Here is a 20,284-nt window from a genome sequence, read left to right on the forward strand (position 1 = left end):
CTTGCCAGGGGTCGGGAGAAATTCAAAAAAATTATCACTTATTACATATTGTTACCTCAATGGGCTTATGGTAGGGATGGGTGAATCTGTCAGTTTCAATCTCTCTCCAGTTCTCTTTTTTCCAGACTTCACTTCTCCACATCAGTGTATTTTTTTTTAAAGAAAAGGTTCTCGTGAAAATTCATCAACATTTAGTGTGAATTTCTTTTAATATACACATGTTTGTATGTCATTTTACCTAACATACACATTTTTGAAAACATTTTCCCCATATATAATGCATTTTGGTATGTTGTTTTGATGAGTACAAGCATTTTTGTGCACATTTACCTCCAAATATACATTGTTTGTACATGTTACTTAGCTGGAGAATTGCATTGCAAAATGCGGATTTCAAGGAAGCCTGTGTTTTCCTTTGTGCTTTGCTTCAGAAACTTAAAATTCGGTAGCAAATGGAATCAAAATTCTCTCCCACCCTTGGCTTACAGTGATAAGCAGTGGTTGTTGCAGCAGTGGCTGTGTGTGTACATATGTGTGTGTGTGTGTGTGTGAGAGAGAGAGATAGTCCCCAACTGCTCTGAATATGCTGATGAAACTGCATGATGAAAACCCTTGAGCCATTACAGCTTCTCACTTTGTCACACAAGAATCCCAAAATCCCATCTTTGTTGAGGTAAGCTAACTGAAAATAGCTTTATGTTGGGGGCAATTTGGGGAAGAGAGAGTTGCCAACTGAAGTCTCTTTCTCTTCCTCCTCTTCCACCATCACCTTCTTTGCCACTGCTCCTGGGAGACAGAGAAAGTGGGATGGGAAGAAAAGGAAAGAGTCTTGTGCTGGGTCCAAGGAGTAGCAGCAGCAGCAGGAGGAGGAAAGGGGATTGAAGCAACCAGGATGCCACCTGCCACTGTCCCTGGCATGAGAGGCTGTGACTCTCTGGCTTGGCAGACCTGCAGCCACCCATCCAGCTGGCCATTCCCAATAAAGACAAGAAGGAGAAAGTGAGTCAGATCAGGTCTGAAGATAAGTTGGCAGATGGATGAGACCCTGTGCAGGAGTAGGCCCTGGGGGTGGTGGGGAAGGGTGTAGCTGGTGGGATGCAGACAGGCTTGTGGGGGTTGGAGTTTGAGAGGTGTGGGAGCAAGGAGATTATGGGTGTTGAGGGTGGGCACTAGAACAAGCTGGGCTTTCACAAGGGGTTGTCAGCATAATAAAAATCTTAAGGTGCAAAAAAGCACCTCCTCCCAGCAGTGATACTGATGTAGAAGAGAATGTCCCCATTTTCATCTGAGGAATGTTGGAGGATATGGTGTGTGTATTTTCTGTGTTTGTATTTTCCTTCAAATGAATGTTCCACTACTTTTCACTTGTATCCCTCCTCTGTAAAGCTTTGTTTGAAATATGCTATGTCAGAATGTCCTCTTGTTCTGAAGCCTGTGGTGACCCACACTTTTCACCTTCCAGTAATGGTTCTGAAGCAACACCAAATCTTAACATAATAGCAAGCAAGCATAGGCAATGCAGAGGAAAGTGGTGGCCACTGGGCTACTGCAGAGGAGGAGGGCTGGCTGCTGAAAAAGAAGATAATGGCTTCCTGGGTCACTGCAGAAGACCATGGTAGCTCACCTAGGCTGCAAGCAATGGCACAACAATTAGTTAAAGAAAGAACTTTCCCAGAAAAGCCACCACCATTTCTTATCAAAAGCACCTCCCTCTGTAGAACTTTGAAAAAATATTTTATTGCATCCCTTAAAAATCATTATTTTCTCCCAGCTGACAAACTGAATTGAAAACTTTGGCTCGGCTCTAGTTGCATATAAATTCTCCAAAAACTGTTTGGTCCTAACTTCAGGTGGTGCCTCTAGGCACTACAGTAATACAAATAATAACCTGGGGCCATCCTAGCCCCCTATGTGCAGTAAACAGGCCTTTTGCTTGCAGTGCGCTTTGAAGAGGGGATAAATATTACAGTCATAAGAGTGCAACTCTTTTTATAGAATTTTGTCAGCATGAGTGACATTTTACCTAACGAGCATCTGTAATTGCTAATAGGAATTACATGCATAAGTTCCTGCACATTTGCATGACATATACCCTTTCAAATTATTTCAATACAGCTTTTGTTGGAAGAGAGATCTAATATGTTGAAGGAAACTGGAGGACCATTTTTGATTTTTCCATGTATCATACAGTAAATTATTGATGAATTTCCAGAGAAAACAAGCTTTAATGGCCTATTAGGGCATTTATTTGAATTAAAGGATAAAACCAGTCACTCACCAAAATGATCTAACCCACACTTCACAGGCAATTGCGCAAATTATCCAAAAGCAACCGTGACATGAACCACTTTCCATTTCCAATATGACACATGCAGATAGGGCTTGCCACTTCCAGGGCTATATCTCAATTATTTGGAAAAAGAAAAAAGCGAGAGAGGCAACTTTAGCAAATGCATTCAATTAAAGCCTATTTTTAATCAATCTCAACCTTGCCTGACCAGTGCTGCTTTGATCCAAGTCAAGCCTGCTTGCAAAATAATTAAGGGATGGAGAAGCCCAAGATTGGAATAAAATACTGTCTGAAAGCAGGAGATGAAAATTATTCCTCTAGGACTGGCTGCAGGTAGATACTAGTGTTGTGCCAAAAATTCCACTAGGAACTTTTTTTTGAGCATGTTCATGAGATGCAAGTGGGCGGGGGGAAATGAAAGGGAGTGAGACAAAGCTCCCAGCCTTCAATGAGGAAGGGAGAGGGCAGGAGACTTAAGTTTAATACTCCAGGGAAAGAAAAATGGATTTTACTGATCTGGTATCAGATCAAATGAACCTCATCAAATAGAATAGATGCAGCATATTAAGTATGATATTGTTTGCAAATGTAAAAATGAATGCTTTCATGTGATCTCCTATTTTTCATGATAACAATATAGTTACCTGTAAATCACTGGGTTAATTTGAATTCCTGCTACTGTGTAAGCCCAGTGGTCAGTCTCCCTTAGTGCTGCCTGTTCTGTCTGAAGGTGAATATCCAGCATCTCGTATAGACAAAGGTATTTTCTCAGCCCTCCTCCCTGGGATCAATTTAATGATATGTTGGAGCTTAAACCAGGGATATCCTGCATGCAAAGAGCATGTGCTTGACCACTGAATTTGGGTCCTCTCCCCATATGAGGTTTCAACTAATTAACTTTTTCTCTAACATGTTTCACGAAGCTAATGTTCCATGGACAACCAAAAATTTCTGTAGGTATATTGTCCCAAATACCTTTTACTCTTTTCCTCAATCCCCTAGTAGATAATTTAAATGGCTATATATATATATTTATCATATTTATCCAGTATAAATGGCTGAAAATGCTACTGCTGTTGCAGCTGGGTTGCAATTCTGTTGATTTTATGTCTTGCCTTATATCAGCAGTATGACGTGAATATTTGCATTATGGATATCTGAAACATTCTAGTCACTGCTGATTAATTCTCACATTCTTATCTCTAGCTGGATGACTCACCTGTGGACCTACTTCTGCTCCTATAAATTAGAGACTGCTGTTCTGGTTGCCTCTTCACAAGCTTTTCAATTTGAGTTGGCAGTGGTGGGCTGAGCCCAGGAGTGAATTGTATGAACATTTTTGGTCTGGGTAGGGAAACTCAAGTAAACACCCTTATGTAACTGGCATTGCCATTCCTCACTTATGATCCTAAACAGTTTTAGGGGGAAATAAATTTCACTGAAATCACTGGACAGTTATTTCAAGTGAAAATGTTTCATAGCAAGATGTAAAGTATTTTGGCACACAAAGTCCACAATGTTGGACTTTAGGGGGAAGCTCTGAGGGGGTTAAATCAGTTTCAAGGCCTGGGACTGGTGCCAGTAATATTGTATCTGGACAGGTTTAAATTGAATTTTAGCCACCAAATGTACATGTTCAGATCTCCAGAGGAAGCTGTTTTTTCATGTGGGTGAGGTAGACAGAGGCAGCTGTTCAAATTGAATCCACGGCATCAAACAACTTGTGAGCTGATTGAATTTAAAATTGGAATTTCTTATTCCTTGATTTTTGCCTCAAAATAGGGTGAGGGGGTGCAGGTGGCTGATAAACAAAACGATATCACTCAGCCATAAGGTTAAAAAAACCCAAAGCAACAAGAATGTAATCTTTTTGGGGGGAGAGGGAGGAATCAACAATGAATTATAAAACTACTTTCTCAGCTGGTGAAAAATCAGCAGAGGTCTGTTGACCTTAAAAGGAGAAATACTGGTTTACATTGAATGAGGATAAAGCTTTAGCAGATTCTGTGGCCGGCTAAGCCAGCTCTAAGAACACCATATTGACTTCAGAAGTAATTAAATTCATACTAGTGAGCAGGAGAACTGCAACTGGTAAAAAAGGGAAGCATATACATATGAAATCAAACATTAATGGTAATGCAATAGACTCTATTCTAAACAACATTTATTAAAACACAGTGTTTGAGAGTCAGGCTAGACATGATGTGACAAGACCCTCATCCCCACAAAAAACCCTCCCTCCTTATAGCCGTGAACATGCAGGATTATTGTTATGTTCTGCTGCTGCTACAGTGGCAACAACAGCACCACCTTCTGCCCTTCTTGGCCGGCCATGATTTTAGCAGTATTGTGGGGGGAGGCAATACTGCTTGTATTTCCATCCATCGTGGTTGTCCATGATCTATGCAAAATGCACTGCTGCAGACCCAATCTATATGACATCTACATTTCAGAGATCTACAAATTTTATAGAACTATAGGCTGGGTTTTGTGGATTTTATAGTTCTTTAGGCCAGGGCACTGAATTTTGTGCAAATTGAGGTGGGCAGCTGCTGTGGATGGAAATCAAGCTTTGTTTCCATTAGCAATGAAGCCTTAGCCTACTGCTAAGATGCCCATCTAGGGGCCCAGAGCGATGGGTGGGGAGTAGCAGCAGAGGTGGACCAGGGCACAAGGGGTTCTTGAGAGCCCCTGGGGCCCTCAGTCAGTGCCTGGCCTGGCCAATCACTGAGCTTGGTGGTCCTGGTTGGAATCTCCAGCTGTTTCAGTAACACATCAGCAGAAACATCTGTCTGAAGAAACAGCAACATATCACTTCCATGGCAGCCTGCTCAACATGAAGCAAGAGGAAGAGGAGGGCGCAGAGAAGAGGCAGTGGCCTTGGCCACTTTTTGCTGTGGTTCCACCCACAGCCAGTTCGCTTAACTCCCATTGCTGGCATGTACCACCCCCTAGAAGAAATTACCCAACAGATTAATATTCAACAGAAATAACACTGTCTTACCCATTTGTGGGGTTTGTTGCTATTTATGTGCTTGCACCTTGCTGTCTTTTGAGAGGTTCATTATAGTTATTTCCTGCTAAATTGTATTTTTATTGTACTGATTTTTTTCCTTGTAAAGGACCCTGATCATTTTAGTAAAGATACAAATATCTATAAGCAAACCAATCAACCAACAAAAAAGAGTGTGGTGTTCAGTTTTTACATAAAACATTGTGCATTGGATGTATGATCCAAGTTTCATTCTGATATCTCTGTTTTTCAGCTGGGTTTTCAGATCGTAGAGAAGCTTGCTTTGACAAAAATCTTGCATGAAGCATTTAAATCAGCAAGTAAATGCCAACAAGTGATTTGGAGGAGTCTGTTTGCCATGCCAGGCTGGCCAAGTCCTCAGAAATGTCCTGCCAGCCACTTCTTTTTACTCCTGTTCCATCCTTATTCTGTCCTCTGACTCTATCCTTCCTGCTTTCTAATATATACTTCTTTCTGACAGAGGGGGAAAGTGTGTGCAAAGATTTTACATAGGAGCAACCTTGCACACACTGTGTTGTTTCAATAGCCCAAAACGTTTGTTTTGAAAAGATGTTATGGTGGCTCAGTGAAAGAAGTTGGGCTGGTAAATGAGCCAAGCATTATTCCCACAGGGATCCAATTTCCCCAAGACTACCAATCTTTAACCTTTTCAGTTAAGATGCCACATTTACTGAGAGCCAGTGTAGGATAATGGCTGGAGGGTCAAAGTAGGGCCTGGGAGACCAGTGCTCAAATTTCTGCTCCGTAAGCCTAACCTATCTTTTAGCCTGTCTTTTAGCCTAACCTACCTCACAGGGTTTGTTTATATAAGTAATGATAAACCATCCCGCCACAGAAAATAAAGCAAGGTGGTATGCAGATAACAACAGAATACAACAATAAAAACATTGGTAAATACTTGGTTTAATGTGGTATGCAATGATGATAAAATAGAGCTTGTGGAGGACTATCCATGTCCCCTCAAGCTCCTTGGAGGAAAGGTGGGATACACCGTATTTTTCGTCCCATAGGACGCTCCGTCCCATAGGACGCACCTAGTTGTGTTTTTTTTGGGGGGGGAAATAAAGGAAAAAAATTCCCCTTTATTCCCCCCCCAAAAGCAGGTCGGGGAAACCGAACCAGGTCGAGGGACAGCGGGATGGCGGCGCTGCGCCTCCCTGCTGTCCCCCGAGCTTGTGGGGCTGGCCGATGTCTGCCCGGCGCGAGGGGCGCCCTGCTTCAGGGCGCCCCGCCCACCGGGCGGCCGGCTGCTATCCGCAGCATGGGCAGTCCTGCAGGGCTCCCCATGCTGCGGATGTCTGCCCGGCGTGAGGGGTGCTCTGCTTCAGGGCGCCCCGCCCGCCGGGTGGCAGGCTGCTATCCGCAGCGTGGGAAGCCGTGCGGGGACCTCCCGCAGGGCTGCCTAGGCTGCGGATGTGTTCCCGAAGTGCCAGGCGCTCTGCTTTCAGGGCGCCCGATGCTCCGGGAAGCAGGCTGCTATCCGCAGCCTAGACATCCCTGCAGGACCTCCCACAGGGCTGCCTAGGCTGCGGATGTGTTCCCGAAGCGCCGGGCGCTCTGCTTTCAGGGTGCCCAACGCTCTGGGAAGCAGGCTACTATCCGCAGCCTAGACAGCCCTGCACCAACTCCCACAGGGCTGCCTAGGCTGTGGATGTGTTCCCGAAGCGCCAGGCGCTCTGCTTTCAGGGCGCCCAATGCTCCGGGAAGCAGGCTGCTGTCCGCAGCCTAGACATCCCTGCGGGACCATTTCACCAAATTCCTCCAGGGGAAGGAGAAATTTCTCAAAGATTCTTGCAAGTTGAGATCAGCATTAACAGTGGCAGTAGACAGCGCCTTTCTCCTCCCTTCCTAATTCTGTTTGTTTGCTGCAACAGCAAGTGATAGGAGGACAGTGTATATTGGCAGCTTGGCCATCATTTTGCATCCTCAATGTTCCAGGGGCATTATGTGTAGGGAAATGGCAGCTGCCATGGAGAGATGCAGATGCTGCTGCTCTTCCTTGCATTCTTTGTTCCTGCCATATCTTTTCTCCTTGTTCCTCCTGACCTCACTACAGCCAGGCCTAGCCCTCGGCCTTGTAGCTTGGATTTAGTAGAACCTCGCTTTGATAAATGGTTTTGTCCAGATCTCTCACATACACCCACCACCTTCATTTATAGTACAGTACAGAGTAGTCGTGTGCCAATAGCTCATATAAATCTTGCCAATAATAAAGGCATTGTTTAGTTTGCACTGTTCTTTCAGGTGAGAGACAGCCCATGCCTCAAAAGGGCTTACAGTGTGTTGACAAGACAGACAAGCAAACAAAAGTAGATAGGCAGTTGCTCAGAGTTTCATTAGCAATGGCTTATACAAAATCAGGACATCAGGAGGGGAGAGAGAGAGAGAGTAAAAAAAAGATCTCGCGTTTGAGCTACCTCTGCCTCCAATGCTGTTTCATAATGTTTGGACTGGCACTAAGATTGGCAGCTCATTCATGTGCTGACAGGGATTTAGAACTTCGGCTACCAAAGTTACTGAAAGGTAGAAAAATAAACAACAGGCCTGGTAATCATGTGCTAAAAAGGGAGAGGAAGGCTCCTTCACCTCAGTTTTGTTACTCCCCCAGGGAAGGAAATGAAGATGAGAGAAGATTGTCTGCCCACCCAGCTTTAGCAAGGCTGCTCTTTTGTAAAATGTCGTGGATTTTCTGGATTTACATCAACAAACAAAGGGATATATATATATATATATATATATATATATATATATATATATATATATATATGCTTTCGTAGATTTTCACGGGTACAGGAATGCAGGTTTTGGTGTCTTCGGGTATCTTCCCGTGTAAGAGTTGGGGTGTCTAGGCGACGTTTCGACGAGGTCTCACTCGTCATCTTCAGGCTGGTGCTTTCGGCTTCTTGTTACTAGAACAGAGCAGGATCTCAGTGTTTCGTGTCTTCACAAGCTCAAGAGGTCAAGACACGAAAGCTTTAGCAACTAATCCACACCTAATGACCCTCCTAAGTGGTACTCAGAATATCACTCAAGAAATCACTCAAGATATCCCTCAAGTAATCAATGAACAAAAGAAGAAAAGGCACAATAACCTGGGAACTTCCTCTCTGCCCAGAACGTTGGAGGCTATACACCACACCCCCTCCACAGTATTTATAGGAACTCAAACACTGAGATCCTGCTCTGTTCTAGTAACAAGAAGCCGAAAGCACCAGCCTGAAGATGACGAGTGAGACCTCGTCGAAACGTCGCCTAGACACCCCAACTCTTACACGGGAAGATACCCGAAAACACCAAAACCTGCATATATATAGATATATATATATAAAATTTCATGGGAATTATGTTGGTTTCTGACACATACAATTTCTAAAACATACAATTTCATAAAACAAATAAAGTAATGGCATAAGATGAAAAATCATAGAAAAAAGTATTGTTTCTTCTATGCAAGTTAGCAAACATGTCTCCCTCCAGTGTCAGGGCTTGCCCAGAGGTGGCTTGTGATGGTCCCCAAACTGTATAAACTACATAAATGCCTGCTAATTTTGCATAGTAGAACAGAAAGCCTAGATTTTGGCTCAACCAATTTCTGTCCTGTGCTAACTTACTGTATTCACAAAATGGTATCTGGGTTGTTGCGTTTCTGAGCAGATTTTTTATGCATACGCACATGTCAGGCTGCTGCCAGCGACTCCCATGGCTTGCTATGGTTGCCCAGGAACGTACAAAGGCAAGGAATGTTCTTACCGTCCACTTTTTATTCAGTATTTACAGAGAGAGGCTATAAAACCCAGCCTCTTGGATAATGGTGTTGTCCTGTGTGAATCTTCACTGCCCCATCTCTTCTACTTCCTTATTCATCAATCTCAATATCTCTCCTATGGATGCTGAGAAGTGCCCACTGTCTTTGAATTCTTTGCTCTCCTACTTTCAAGGATCACTGGGTTCGGTGTGGGGTCTGGAATGCTTTCTAAAGACAGCTGTTGCCCCCCTGCTGCTTCCTCTTCTTCCTCCTCTATCATTATTTCCCAGCTTTTCCCATCATCTGCCTCTGAGCTGTAACCTCCCACAAACCCCTGTTGTAAATCTAAACTTTCTTCCTCTTCTCTGGAAGGGTCAGGCTGGGGAGGTGGTCACCACTTTTTCTCCTCTGCCCAGTCAGGACACAAAATGATTATGAGGTGGTCCAAACTTTAAAAACAAAACCCACAAAAAAAAAACCAGTACAGAGAGAAAGATGGCTGGTTCTTACAATTCCTTAGGAAGCGACTACTCATTAGTTACACCCACCCACCCACACATTCCTGTATTTTTGCATCCCTTATCTTATGGTTCAGTGTTGTATTGTGTGTCGAGGTCCCCAAGCCACGCCTCAAATGATTCACAAATCACACATAATTTTTGTTTAAGGTTTTTGGCATAATTTTGGCCACAACTTTATTAAAATACTTAATCTGTGAGTGGTTGCTTAGGCATTGCTTAAGACTATCTGTCCCCCCTGCCTGGGACAGAACTGACTTTCCAAACTCCCTCGGAAGCCAGTGAAGGGAAAACAATATTGGGATCAGTTGAGCTGAGTTACAGGCCCTCACCGTTCACTCAACCTGCTCCCCAGGGCTTGCCGGCCCTGGTTCCATTTCAGGGATTTGACGAAATCATGGCAAGCCCCTGGATTCCTTTAACGGAATTCCCTTCCACACCACCATTGGAGGGGCAGGCCCAGCCTATCCTTACCCCTCCTCCACCAATTTTTATAACCAATGCCTAACCGCAACCTTACAAGTTGTGACGAATTGCTAAGTAGTAGGCAAAAACCAAATGGCACCAGCCAATCAGCCAAATGGACAAAATTCCTACTAGGCCCCTGCCCCAGCAGCAGACGACCCCATGACAGGCATAGCAAGGTCAACTGGAACTCAGGGCGGGCGGGCGGGCGGGCGATCCGATGCACTCAGCGAAAGAGAAAGCAAAAGCTGAGTGCCCCAATATTTAAAGCCTTTGGTCCCACCCACCATATTGCAACATGCAATTTGCCCCAGCAACCCGGCCATCCAATCGTTGCCCCAGGCCAGCTCACTTTTACCTGCCTGGCAACAGAGGGTTGGCTTGGCAGACCCCACCGCAACACGTGCTCTCATTTCAGGGAGAACACATTTCTCATCACTGAAATGGGCAGATGTTTTATGGAAAGTCTTCCACAAGCTTAACACCTTTATGATATAATGCTCAACATTTGTGGCTTGAGTTCTTGAAGTATCTCCTCTACACATAAGGCATTTTCCTGGTTTTGGGTTGTGATATAGATTGTATTTATCTGTGGTTGCTGGCTATTGACCAGGGAGAAGTTGGATGAGACTTGCCTTAGTTTTAATATACACACAGCTAGCAGATTTTGCCTATATATTGGGTGTGGAGTAGAGACCCAGTCTACATACAGTGTACTACTGGCATCCCTTATCTCAGAGCAATCCCTAATGGCAAGAGCCCCTCTGAAAGTGTGTGCCCCAAATCCTTTAAGACCCTAGGAAAGTGCATCTGCAACAAAGTCTGTATCATAATACTCATCTGTAGACCATCGTCTTTTGACAGTGATTTGACTGGGAATTCACAGTTCCTACTAGAGTCACTAATTACACTACTTGTCTTACTTTACTACAACTGGATTAAGACCTCTGTCTTAATTTTTTAGACAAAGTTGAGCAGTCTAAGGTGAGCAGGTCATCTTACGAATTATGCCTATATCTGTAACAGATATTAATCAAATGGAAGTTTTAATTCCCGTTTCAAGCTTTGGGACCAGAATATATTAGTAGCATTGTGAGAGAAATAATGGAAACACACAAATAAAGCATATAAAATAGCTGACCTTGCGTAAGTGTTTGCCTTTTAGGCAACATCAAAATAGGTCCCCAGATCTGCTTCCCAGGGCTTTATTTTAAAAAAGAAGTTTGAAGCATCATTTTTAGCTTGACTAGAATTGTGATATTCCATTCTCTGAAGAATAAGCATAAGAAACACGCATCATGGCTGACTTAACAGTGACTTTGACTTTATTTCCGATGTTAAAAAAAGGAAACTTCAAAAATTTCCCACAAAGACTGGGATGTTTTCCACTATTTTTAAAGAACAAACAACAAAAAACTTTCTCCCTGCTCTACTTTATCTAGAGGCAAAAGAGCTCTCTGTGTATGTGACAGCTGAATAAAATCCTCTTTGAGATGGCAAAATGGAACCCGCAAGTACAGCTCTTTCCTAGCATAATATCATTGAACTGCTACTACCTCTTTGTTCTTTCTAAACCTACTTTAGAAAATAAAAGGGGTGGGGAAAACGAGAGCCTGTGCATATGATATAATGAGGTTTGGGGCTGGTTTCCCCCCTTGCTGATTTATGAGAGCAAGGAAAGTTTGTGAAAGATAGAAACTGTGAATCCCCTCTATTATCATCACGCCTTTCTTTTGAGGTGGCAGATGTGCCCTACAATACTTTCCTCCCCTCCAGATGCCTTTCAAGCATTTTTCCCCAAGTGCCATATCTATAATAAATGCCTTTACAACAGCTTAAATGCTCCTCTCTAGGAAAATGCAAAGTCCTGTGCTTCCAGGGTGCAAGGTGACCCACTCTACCACGGAAAGGACAAACCAATGGGAAATCATTGCTATTAAAATAGAAATATATACAGGTTTTAAACCTGTCAGTTTAAGGAGAGGGAAGCACGATTCCCTCCAAGAAGAATAAATGTTATAATACCACATCACACATACAAATTTACAAGTGCCTCTCCTCCTTTTCACTGGAAGTTCCACCTTTTGATATGAATCAATATAAAGCTTATATCAAATTATATAAATTTAATATAAACTTTGTATATATATATTTGGGGAAAAAATGTTTTAGGGTATTATGTAGCTTATGTATGTGACCATCTCAGTGTTCCTGACCTGAAGGAACAAGTTTTGAGTCCCTCTTGACCTACAATGTGACTCTAAGATGATGATGAAGATAATGATGAAGAGCTTGCTTTTGAATGTAAGCCAGTCCTTTCCCTCTTGGTGATAATTAATATGTTTTGAGTCCTTACCATGCATCTGTTCCGATGCCAGATAGGCTCGTGTTTAAAATTCTCCAATGTGTTTAGTTATTTTCATCCCCCAGCCAATAGAAAAAGGGGTACAAACAACTCACCATCCTGTAGGAAAAGGTCCCCCATTATTATGGAGCTGTGGGGTCCATTTTGCTCTTGTGTCCATTATGCATCTTTCCCTACCTATCACCACAATATGATTGCCCCCTCACTTTCCTCCTCATGTGTTCACATGCTTTCCCCACCACCACCACCACTGCCCTATTCTCTTTTTTCTTGGCCACAGTTCCTCTGCTTTCAGAACTTATTGTGGTTAGCATAATGCATTTGCTGATAATAATGCTGATCATAGTTCAAATGAGAGCCTTCAAGTACCATCCTAACCATGATTGCAAACTGTGGTTTGTGGCTAATTATGGTTAGCGTTAGGATTGGAGGACACATAGCACTAAACATGGTTAACTACAAAGAAAATGAAGGCAATGGAGAGTTGCATGCTGCTGAAGAGCAGGAAGAGATGCAAGGAATAATTGAGTGCCCTAAGTCTCATGGATGATTCTGTACATGTCTGAATCCCACCTGGTGTCTGCACTTACTCCGTGTATCCTCTGGCTACTTAATATACAATTTTCCCATTATCAAATACAGTGCAGGTTTAATTTAGGGCTCTGAACAGTTGGCAATCTTATCATTTGATACAAGGAAATAGGGAAAGAAACCCATGTATGTCCTTCGGCTACTACATAACAATTTTCACATTATCAGATACACTATATGTTTAATTTGAGGTTTAGACCAGTTTACAGTCTTATCATTTTTTTACAAGAAAGTAGACATTTAATTAACAGATCCATATGTGTGCAGTGTCACATACTGCAGCTTTACCTCACCTCTCTGAGGACAAAGTTTAATTAAAGTATTGGGCTACAGAAATTGGCGCTGATCCACAGATTTTCCCAGATGGGTCAAACATAATGATCATTTGTAAAGCATATGAATACAGTATTTGTGAAATTATCAAGGTAGTTCTGTTACCCTGACACACTCATATGTTATTGTTTTATATCTGAAGAAGCAATTTTATGATTCATCGTGTGGTTAATTCCAGCAACACAACAATAAGGAAGTTTTTGGTTCTGTTTTACTCTCATAGTTACATTCAGTGCGGGAATAAAACCCATATTGTTCTAAAATGAAAGTGCTTCAATTGCTCTTTTGCAACCGTAAGTGCTGCTGAATAATTGGGAATGAGTTTCCAATAAAAAAAGACCCTGAGGTGTTTTTATTAGGAACTTTAATGGGAGAGAATTATCCCAAGTGGGAATTCTAGGCTGGATTTGCAAAGTCTTCGTTTTGTATCGTTCAGTCAAGCTGAAAGGAACATTGCTGCTGCCGACACAAATAATAATCATGCTTAGACAGTGGAGCTTGGAAAAAGTAATTTAATTAATTTGCAGCAGATTTAAAATGGGAAGCAATTTGTGTGCCAGTTGCTAATGGTTTGTTTACATTTTTAACAATCAAACACGGTGAACAATAATTAATAAGTTACACTACACTACATCTTCTACCTACACATTTTAGTGTGTTTTACAAGTACTATTTCAGGCTCACATTATCTGTGTGAGGTCTAAGAGTGACAACAGGAAGACCAGGCTTAATTAAAGTCCCACAGAATCACATATCAGCTAACCAGCATATATATTAGGCTGTTTTGGTTTCATTTGCTTGCAGTGCATTTGGAATATTTCACCTATTTCTTTCTACGCTCTGCTAATATTGTCAACAGCACTGGTTCATGGAAAGAGAACAAGTTTACCTCAGCATGGGCAACCATGAGCAAATGAGCAGCTTATCCATTGTCTTAAACTGCAGATGAGCCATGCCAAAACACACACACACACACACACACACACACACACACACCCAAAAGCACCATTCTGCATGGTTACCCCTCCCCCAAACATTCCCCTTCAGCAAATGGGTAAAAAAATGGCAATCAAAATTTAGCAAAGCGGAGAGGAAATTATCATGGATCAGATTCAAAGGTTTTGTTGTGGTTTCCATATTTCTGAAGTGTCTGAGAGATTTTGTGAATGTCCTTTTTTCTTTCATTCGGAAACGTGTATAAAAAACATGTATAGGGAGAATAGCAAGTGAATGGAGGAGCTGGGAGTGCCCAGGTATCCACAGTGGGCCCCTGAGCTGGTGTAGGAATTGGCATGGGCCAAATGATGCTGACCCTTGGGGCCAACCTTGCAACCTTTCTTTCTCTCATATCCATATAGACTGTGTCTTCTTCTTTGGCGATCACTCATAGCCGAGTAAGATTGTCTTCCATAAACATGGTTTTAACAAGGAGTCCGTAAGTGACTGTGGAGGCCGAAAAGCTTGGCCTATCACTCAACATCCAAAAAAGAAAAGGGGAAAAAAGACTGTGTGTATAGTACTGAGTACACACTATGCCATTAGAACATATTTGAAGAACATTCTTCCCCTCAAAGAGTTCTGGGTTGTTAGTTCTGTAGTTCTGTTCTGTAGTTAGTTAAGGGTTGCTGTGAGCTGTAACTCTGTGAGTGGTAAGTTATAGTGCCCAGGACACTTTGAGGGGAAGAATATGAGCTCTGAATGTGCTTCAAAGCTATAGTGTACTCAGTCTCTATCAGACTTCATCATGCACAACAGTATCCATTTCACTTGTCTTACTTGTCTCTATTTTTATCCTTTCTATTTTTTTCCCTCTCTCTTTCACACCCACATCCACCTTCTCCTGTAATGTTGTACTTCCTGAGGTGCCTTCAAATGCATGTAGAGCATATCCTTGGTCATTCCCTCTTAGTACATAATATTGCTCTCATCCATCTCATTGTAAATCATCTTAACGATTGCCCGGTTTGAGTACATTACTACAGTCCACTTTTCACTGCTATGGCTTCAGAAGTGCTAAGATTCAAGCGGTTGAAAACTGCCACAATCTGCTATGCAAGCACACCCAGTGTGAAATGTGTCCTGTGCTATTTATAATGCAATAGAAATAATACAGTTGTTGAAATGAAAGTCAAATACAAAATCACCAAAGAAAATTACATTATATGCAAAATAACACAGCCCAGCACATCTAGCTGCAATTTAATTGACCAGATATTTTATGAAATCGTGATATTGAACAAATTTCTTCTTAAGAGTGGTCTGAAAAAGCTAAGAACAATGTGCAGGATCCAAACTTTTCTGCCTCTGATGGAGAAGGGAATACTTTTGCCAGTTTCCCCTTCCCTTGCAGCATTTACTGCCACCTCCCACACTGTTCCAGAAATTAGAGGATTCTCAAGAACAGTGTGGGAAGCAGTGCTGAGAGGGTGAAGAATTTGGGGGAAGAGATTTTTCCTCTCCTGTCACCAGGATCCCTCTGCTGGATCAAAAGTCTTCCATGGAAAGAAGGCATCTTCTATCCATGGACGCAGGTCATGATGTGGTCTAAACCACTGAGCCTAGGGCTTGCCGATCAGAAGGTCAGCGGTTTGAATCCCCGCGACAGGGTGAGCTCCTGTTGCTTGGTCCCAGCTCCTGCCAACCTAGCAGTTCGATAGCATTACAAAGTGCAAGTAGATAAATAGGTACTGGTCTGGCGGGAAGGTAAATGGTGTTTCTGTGAGCTGCTCTGGTTTCACGAGAAGCAGCTTAGTCATTTTGGCCACATGACCTGGAAAAACTGTCTGCCTACAAACATTGGCTCCCTCGGCCAGTAAAGTGAGATGCGCACCACAACCCCAGAGTCATCTGTGACTGGACTTAACTGTCACGGGTCCTTTACCATTTTTTATCCATGGAAGATGTTGTCTAGCTCTAATCTCGTGTTTCTGGCATTATGAGTTTGGGGAAGGTTGGGGAAGTGGTCAGATAAGGTTTTTGTTTTTTAAGAGGAAGACCAAAGGGATGAACTGGATGAAATAGCTGCATCTAAGTGAGAAACAAGCAAGAAGGCAAAAAGAAGGTGGTGCTAGAGAGTTGTTGTGTGAGTGAGCTAGAATGTGGAGGGAGTTGTTGTGAGAGGTGCAGCAAAGACGTATCTTGCTCTGTGCTGGATCCAAAGTTGTGACTAATGGAGATGCAAGTTCTTTTGTGGGTGTTATGCTGTGAGCCTCTCCATCTTATAGTCAGGTTGTATAGATGTATAAATAAAACAATTCCTCTTAAACCATACACGGTCTACACTGTCCTTTCTGCCAAGGAAACTGAGCCTCTGGTAAGCACACAACCCTGGAGTCTCACACTTCTCAGTGATTGGGGTGGCGTGTAACAATAATAATAAACAAAGTAGCTTGATTGCAAGTACTGGTGGTACTGGTTCTTAGGGAAACAACCAATGATCAGCTGTTTATAACACTCAGAGTATTCATAGAAATGGAGTAGGGGCTGGGGAAATAGCAATGGATCAAATAGATAATGAATAGGTCTTTGGGAGTAAAGTATGTATCTCTAGTCCAGAGATTATAATAATCTTAGGTGGGTCTAATAGGAAAATTATGTGTTTTCCAAAAGCAAGAAGGATTAACCCAATACTGAATAAATAAAAGCTGCATTCATGGTGACAATCCAGCAAACAACTTTAGGCACATCTCACACATGTCTGTCAAAATTTTAGACATCATTCTTGGAGTATCAGAATGGAGCACTTGCTCTGGCCATGTTGCAAACTATGTTTGTAACTGGCTGAGTTACAAATGTGGCATATAGTATACCATGGTGGGCTGTTTGAGAAGCACAAGCCCCAATGCCTGTGGTATACAGCATGCAGAGCTAGTTCTGTGGTTCTCTGGGTTTTGGCCAGTACATTTCAGCAGAAACTGAGATAATCACATTTGTTTCTTATATCCAAATGAGAACATATTTCACAAAGCACTGATGCCAGAACCTTTATCACAAAGGGCTGCTTCTCATACATATATAATCCCAAATGTCAATTTATTAAAAACAGATTGTAATTTTCCAGTTTTACCTTTATAGAAATTGCATTCTTCTGATGGCACGGTCTCAATAAACTATGAAATCCATGCTTTTTGAAATTTATTTTACAAGGTATGTGTAGAGGGTATTCATTCATTCATTTGTTTCTTCATTCATTAAATGGGCATCTCAATCTTCTGAGCACAAACAGGAAAAACACACTCTGCAAGACAAATAGATCAAAACTAACCTCTGTACAGTTCTATACCACTTGTCTCTAGCTGTAACAGGAAATTATCTTGGTAGCCATGCAGAGGCTACCCCAAGCCTTAAAGGCAGGGCTCGAGAGGTCCTTTATTCATAGAATCATAGAATCATAGCGTTGGAAGAGACCACAAGGGCCATCGAGTCCAACCCCCTGCCAAGCAGGAAACACCATCAGAGCACTCCTGACATATGGTTGTCAAGCCTCTGCTTAAAGACCTCCAAAGAAGGAGACTCCACCACACTCCTTGGCAGCAAATTCCACTGTTGAACAGCTCTTACTGTCAGGAAGTTCTTCCTAATGTTTAGGTGGAATCTTCTTTCTTGTAGTTTGGATCCATTGCTCCGTGTCCGCTTCTCTGGAGCAGCAGAAAACAACCTTTCTCCCTCCTCCATATGACATCCTTTTATATATTTGAACATGGCTATCATATCACCCCTTAACCTCCTCTTCTCCAGGCTAAACATGCCCAGCTCCCTTAGCCGTTCCTCATAAGGCATCATTTCCAGGCCTTTGACCATTTTGGTTGCCCTCCTCTGGACACGTTCCAGTTTGTCAGTGTCCTTCTTGAATTGTGGTGCCCAGAACTGGACACAGTACTCCAGGTGTGGTCTGACCAGAGCAGAATACAGTGGCACTATTACTTCCCTTGATCTAGATGCTATACTCCTATTGATGCAGCCCAGAATTGCATTGGCTTTTTTAGCTGCCGCGTCACACTGTTGGCTCATGTCAAGTTTGTGGTCAACCAAGACTCCTAGATCCTTTTCACATGTACTGCTCTCAAGCCAGGTGTCACCCATCTTGTATTTGTGCCTCTCATTTTTTTTGCCCACGTGTAATACTTTACATTTCTCCCTGTTAAAATTCATCTTGTTTGTTTTTGCCCAGTTCTCATCTGTCAAGGTCGTTTTGAAGTGTGATCCTGTCCTCTGGGGTGTTAGCCACCCCTCCCAGTTTGGTGTCATCTGCAAATTTGATCAGGATGCCCTTGAGTCCATCATCCAAGTCATTGATAAAGATGTTGAATAAGACCGGGCCCAAGACAGAACCCTGTGGCACCCCACTAGTCACTCTTCTCCAGGATGAAGAGGAACCATTGATGAGCACCCTTTGGGTTCGGTCAGTCAGCCAGTTACAAATCCACTGAGTGGTAGCATAGTCAAGACCGCATTTTACCAGCTTCTTTACAAGAATATCATGGGGCACCTTGTCAAATGCCTTGCTGAAATCAAGGTAGGCTACATCCACTGCGTTCCCTTCATCTACCAATTCATCTACCGATTCATTCTGCTCTAACAAAATCCTTGGACAACACTGCAACAGAGATTGCCTTCTAGCATCCAAATGAGGCCAGAACAACAGCTTTGATAATTGGTGCTCATTAAAAAAAGTAGAACTATCTGATGATTCTAAAAGAAGATGGATGTTGACCAGCTGTTGTTGGACTACAGTTCCCATCTTTCCTGACTATTGGCTATGCCTGCTATAGCTGATGGGACTTAGAATCCAGCCACATCTGCAGAGCCAAATGTTAACAATTTCTATACTAAAATATTTCTGAAAAATATTGATGGTTAGGTTACCTTTTCAAAACACACAGCCATGCTCAGAACTCTCATCGATTAATTTTAAACAGTAATGCTTAACATCAGCTTGCATTTTCAAAAACCCTCAAATCCAATGGTGTGTGTGTAATGTATACATGTATACATCTCCAGATGCTATGTTTGTTTGTGCATGCATTCACATTTTTGCAAACTGGGAGAATTTTTGCAGACCCCCCCCCCGTCCCATTGTCTGAGCTCAGTATCGCACCATTGTAGAATGACAAATTGGAATGCAGCTGTAGGCTATCAACAGCAAACACTGGTTTGGATCAAAATATCATACACTCAACTCATTATTGAAAGAGTCATTGAGAATGCCAAGGGAAAAGATTCTCAGTCACCCTAAGCAGCTTGTTCCTTTGAAGAACCATTCTTACAGTTAGGACTCCCCCACCCACACCCCACATGTAACGTAAGTCAACTGTCCTCCAATGGAAACCCACTGCTTTCATGACCAGAGGTAATATTCACGGATATTGGTCAACAACTGTTCTCTTTCATCTCCCTGACAGACTGTTAAATATTTGAAGACTATCAATATGGCAGTGTGCTTTGGGCAGTTATAGTGCTGATTATGCAGAGAGCTTCATAAAACAATCCTGATTGGCTTTGGATTGTACAGTAGGCTTCAGCAGGTAATTGTACATCATTTATCCCAGCTAGCATCTTCAATACCATTCAAGGCAATATCACGAAATTAGCTCTAATGAGTGATTTAAATGCTAATTGACTAGTTTTGTATCAGTAACATGTTTATTTGAGAGATTTATAGCTTACATTCAAATGGATTCTATCTCATGAGGGCTGCAATTTTATACTCGCTAAGCTGGGCTTACTTCTGAGTAGGCATACATAGAAATGCAGTGTAAGACAAGTAACAAGACTGCCGTAATAAAACAAATCTCATTATTTGAAAATGTGATCAGAACTATTCCAAGGGAAACTATCCATCTGAAAGTTTTGCTTCTTTTGCTTCTTTCACTCTTTATAGTACGATTACGTTGCTGTAACCTGTCCTGAGACCTACTTGTGAAGAAATCTTATAAAATAATAA

General features: G+C 42.3%; 1 long non-coding RNA gene across 1 annotated transcript in view; it reads left to right on the forward strand.

Annotated features, from left to right (window-relative positions):
• Nucleotides 1–19,810, forward strand: part of LOC308590073 — a 56,478-nt gene extending 36,668 nt beyond the window's left edge. The window contains exon 4 of the long non-coding RNA XR_014009679.1: nt 19,743–19,810. This is a non-coding gene — a long non-coding RNA (uncharacterized lncRNA). The remainder of the gene's footprint in view (nt 1–19,742) is intronic.
• The last annotated feature ends 474 nt before the right edge of the window (nt 19,811–20,284 follow it).

The sequence above is a fragment of the Podarcis bocagei genome (genome assembly GCF_964188305.1).
Source record: "Podarcis bocagei genome assembly, chromosome: 6".
In the NCBI taxonomy this organism is placed as follows: Eukaryota; Metazoa; Chordata; class Lepidosauria; order Squamata; family Lacertidae; genus Podarcis; species Podarcis bocagei.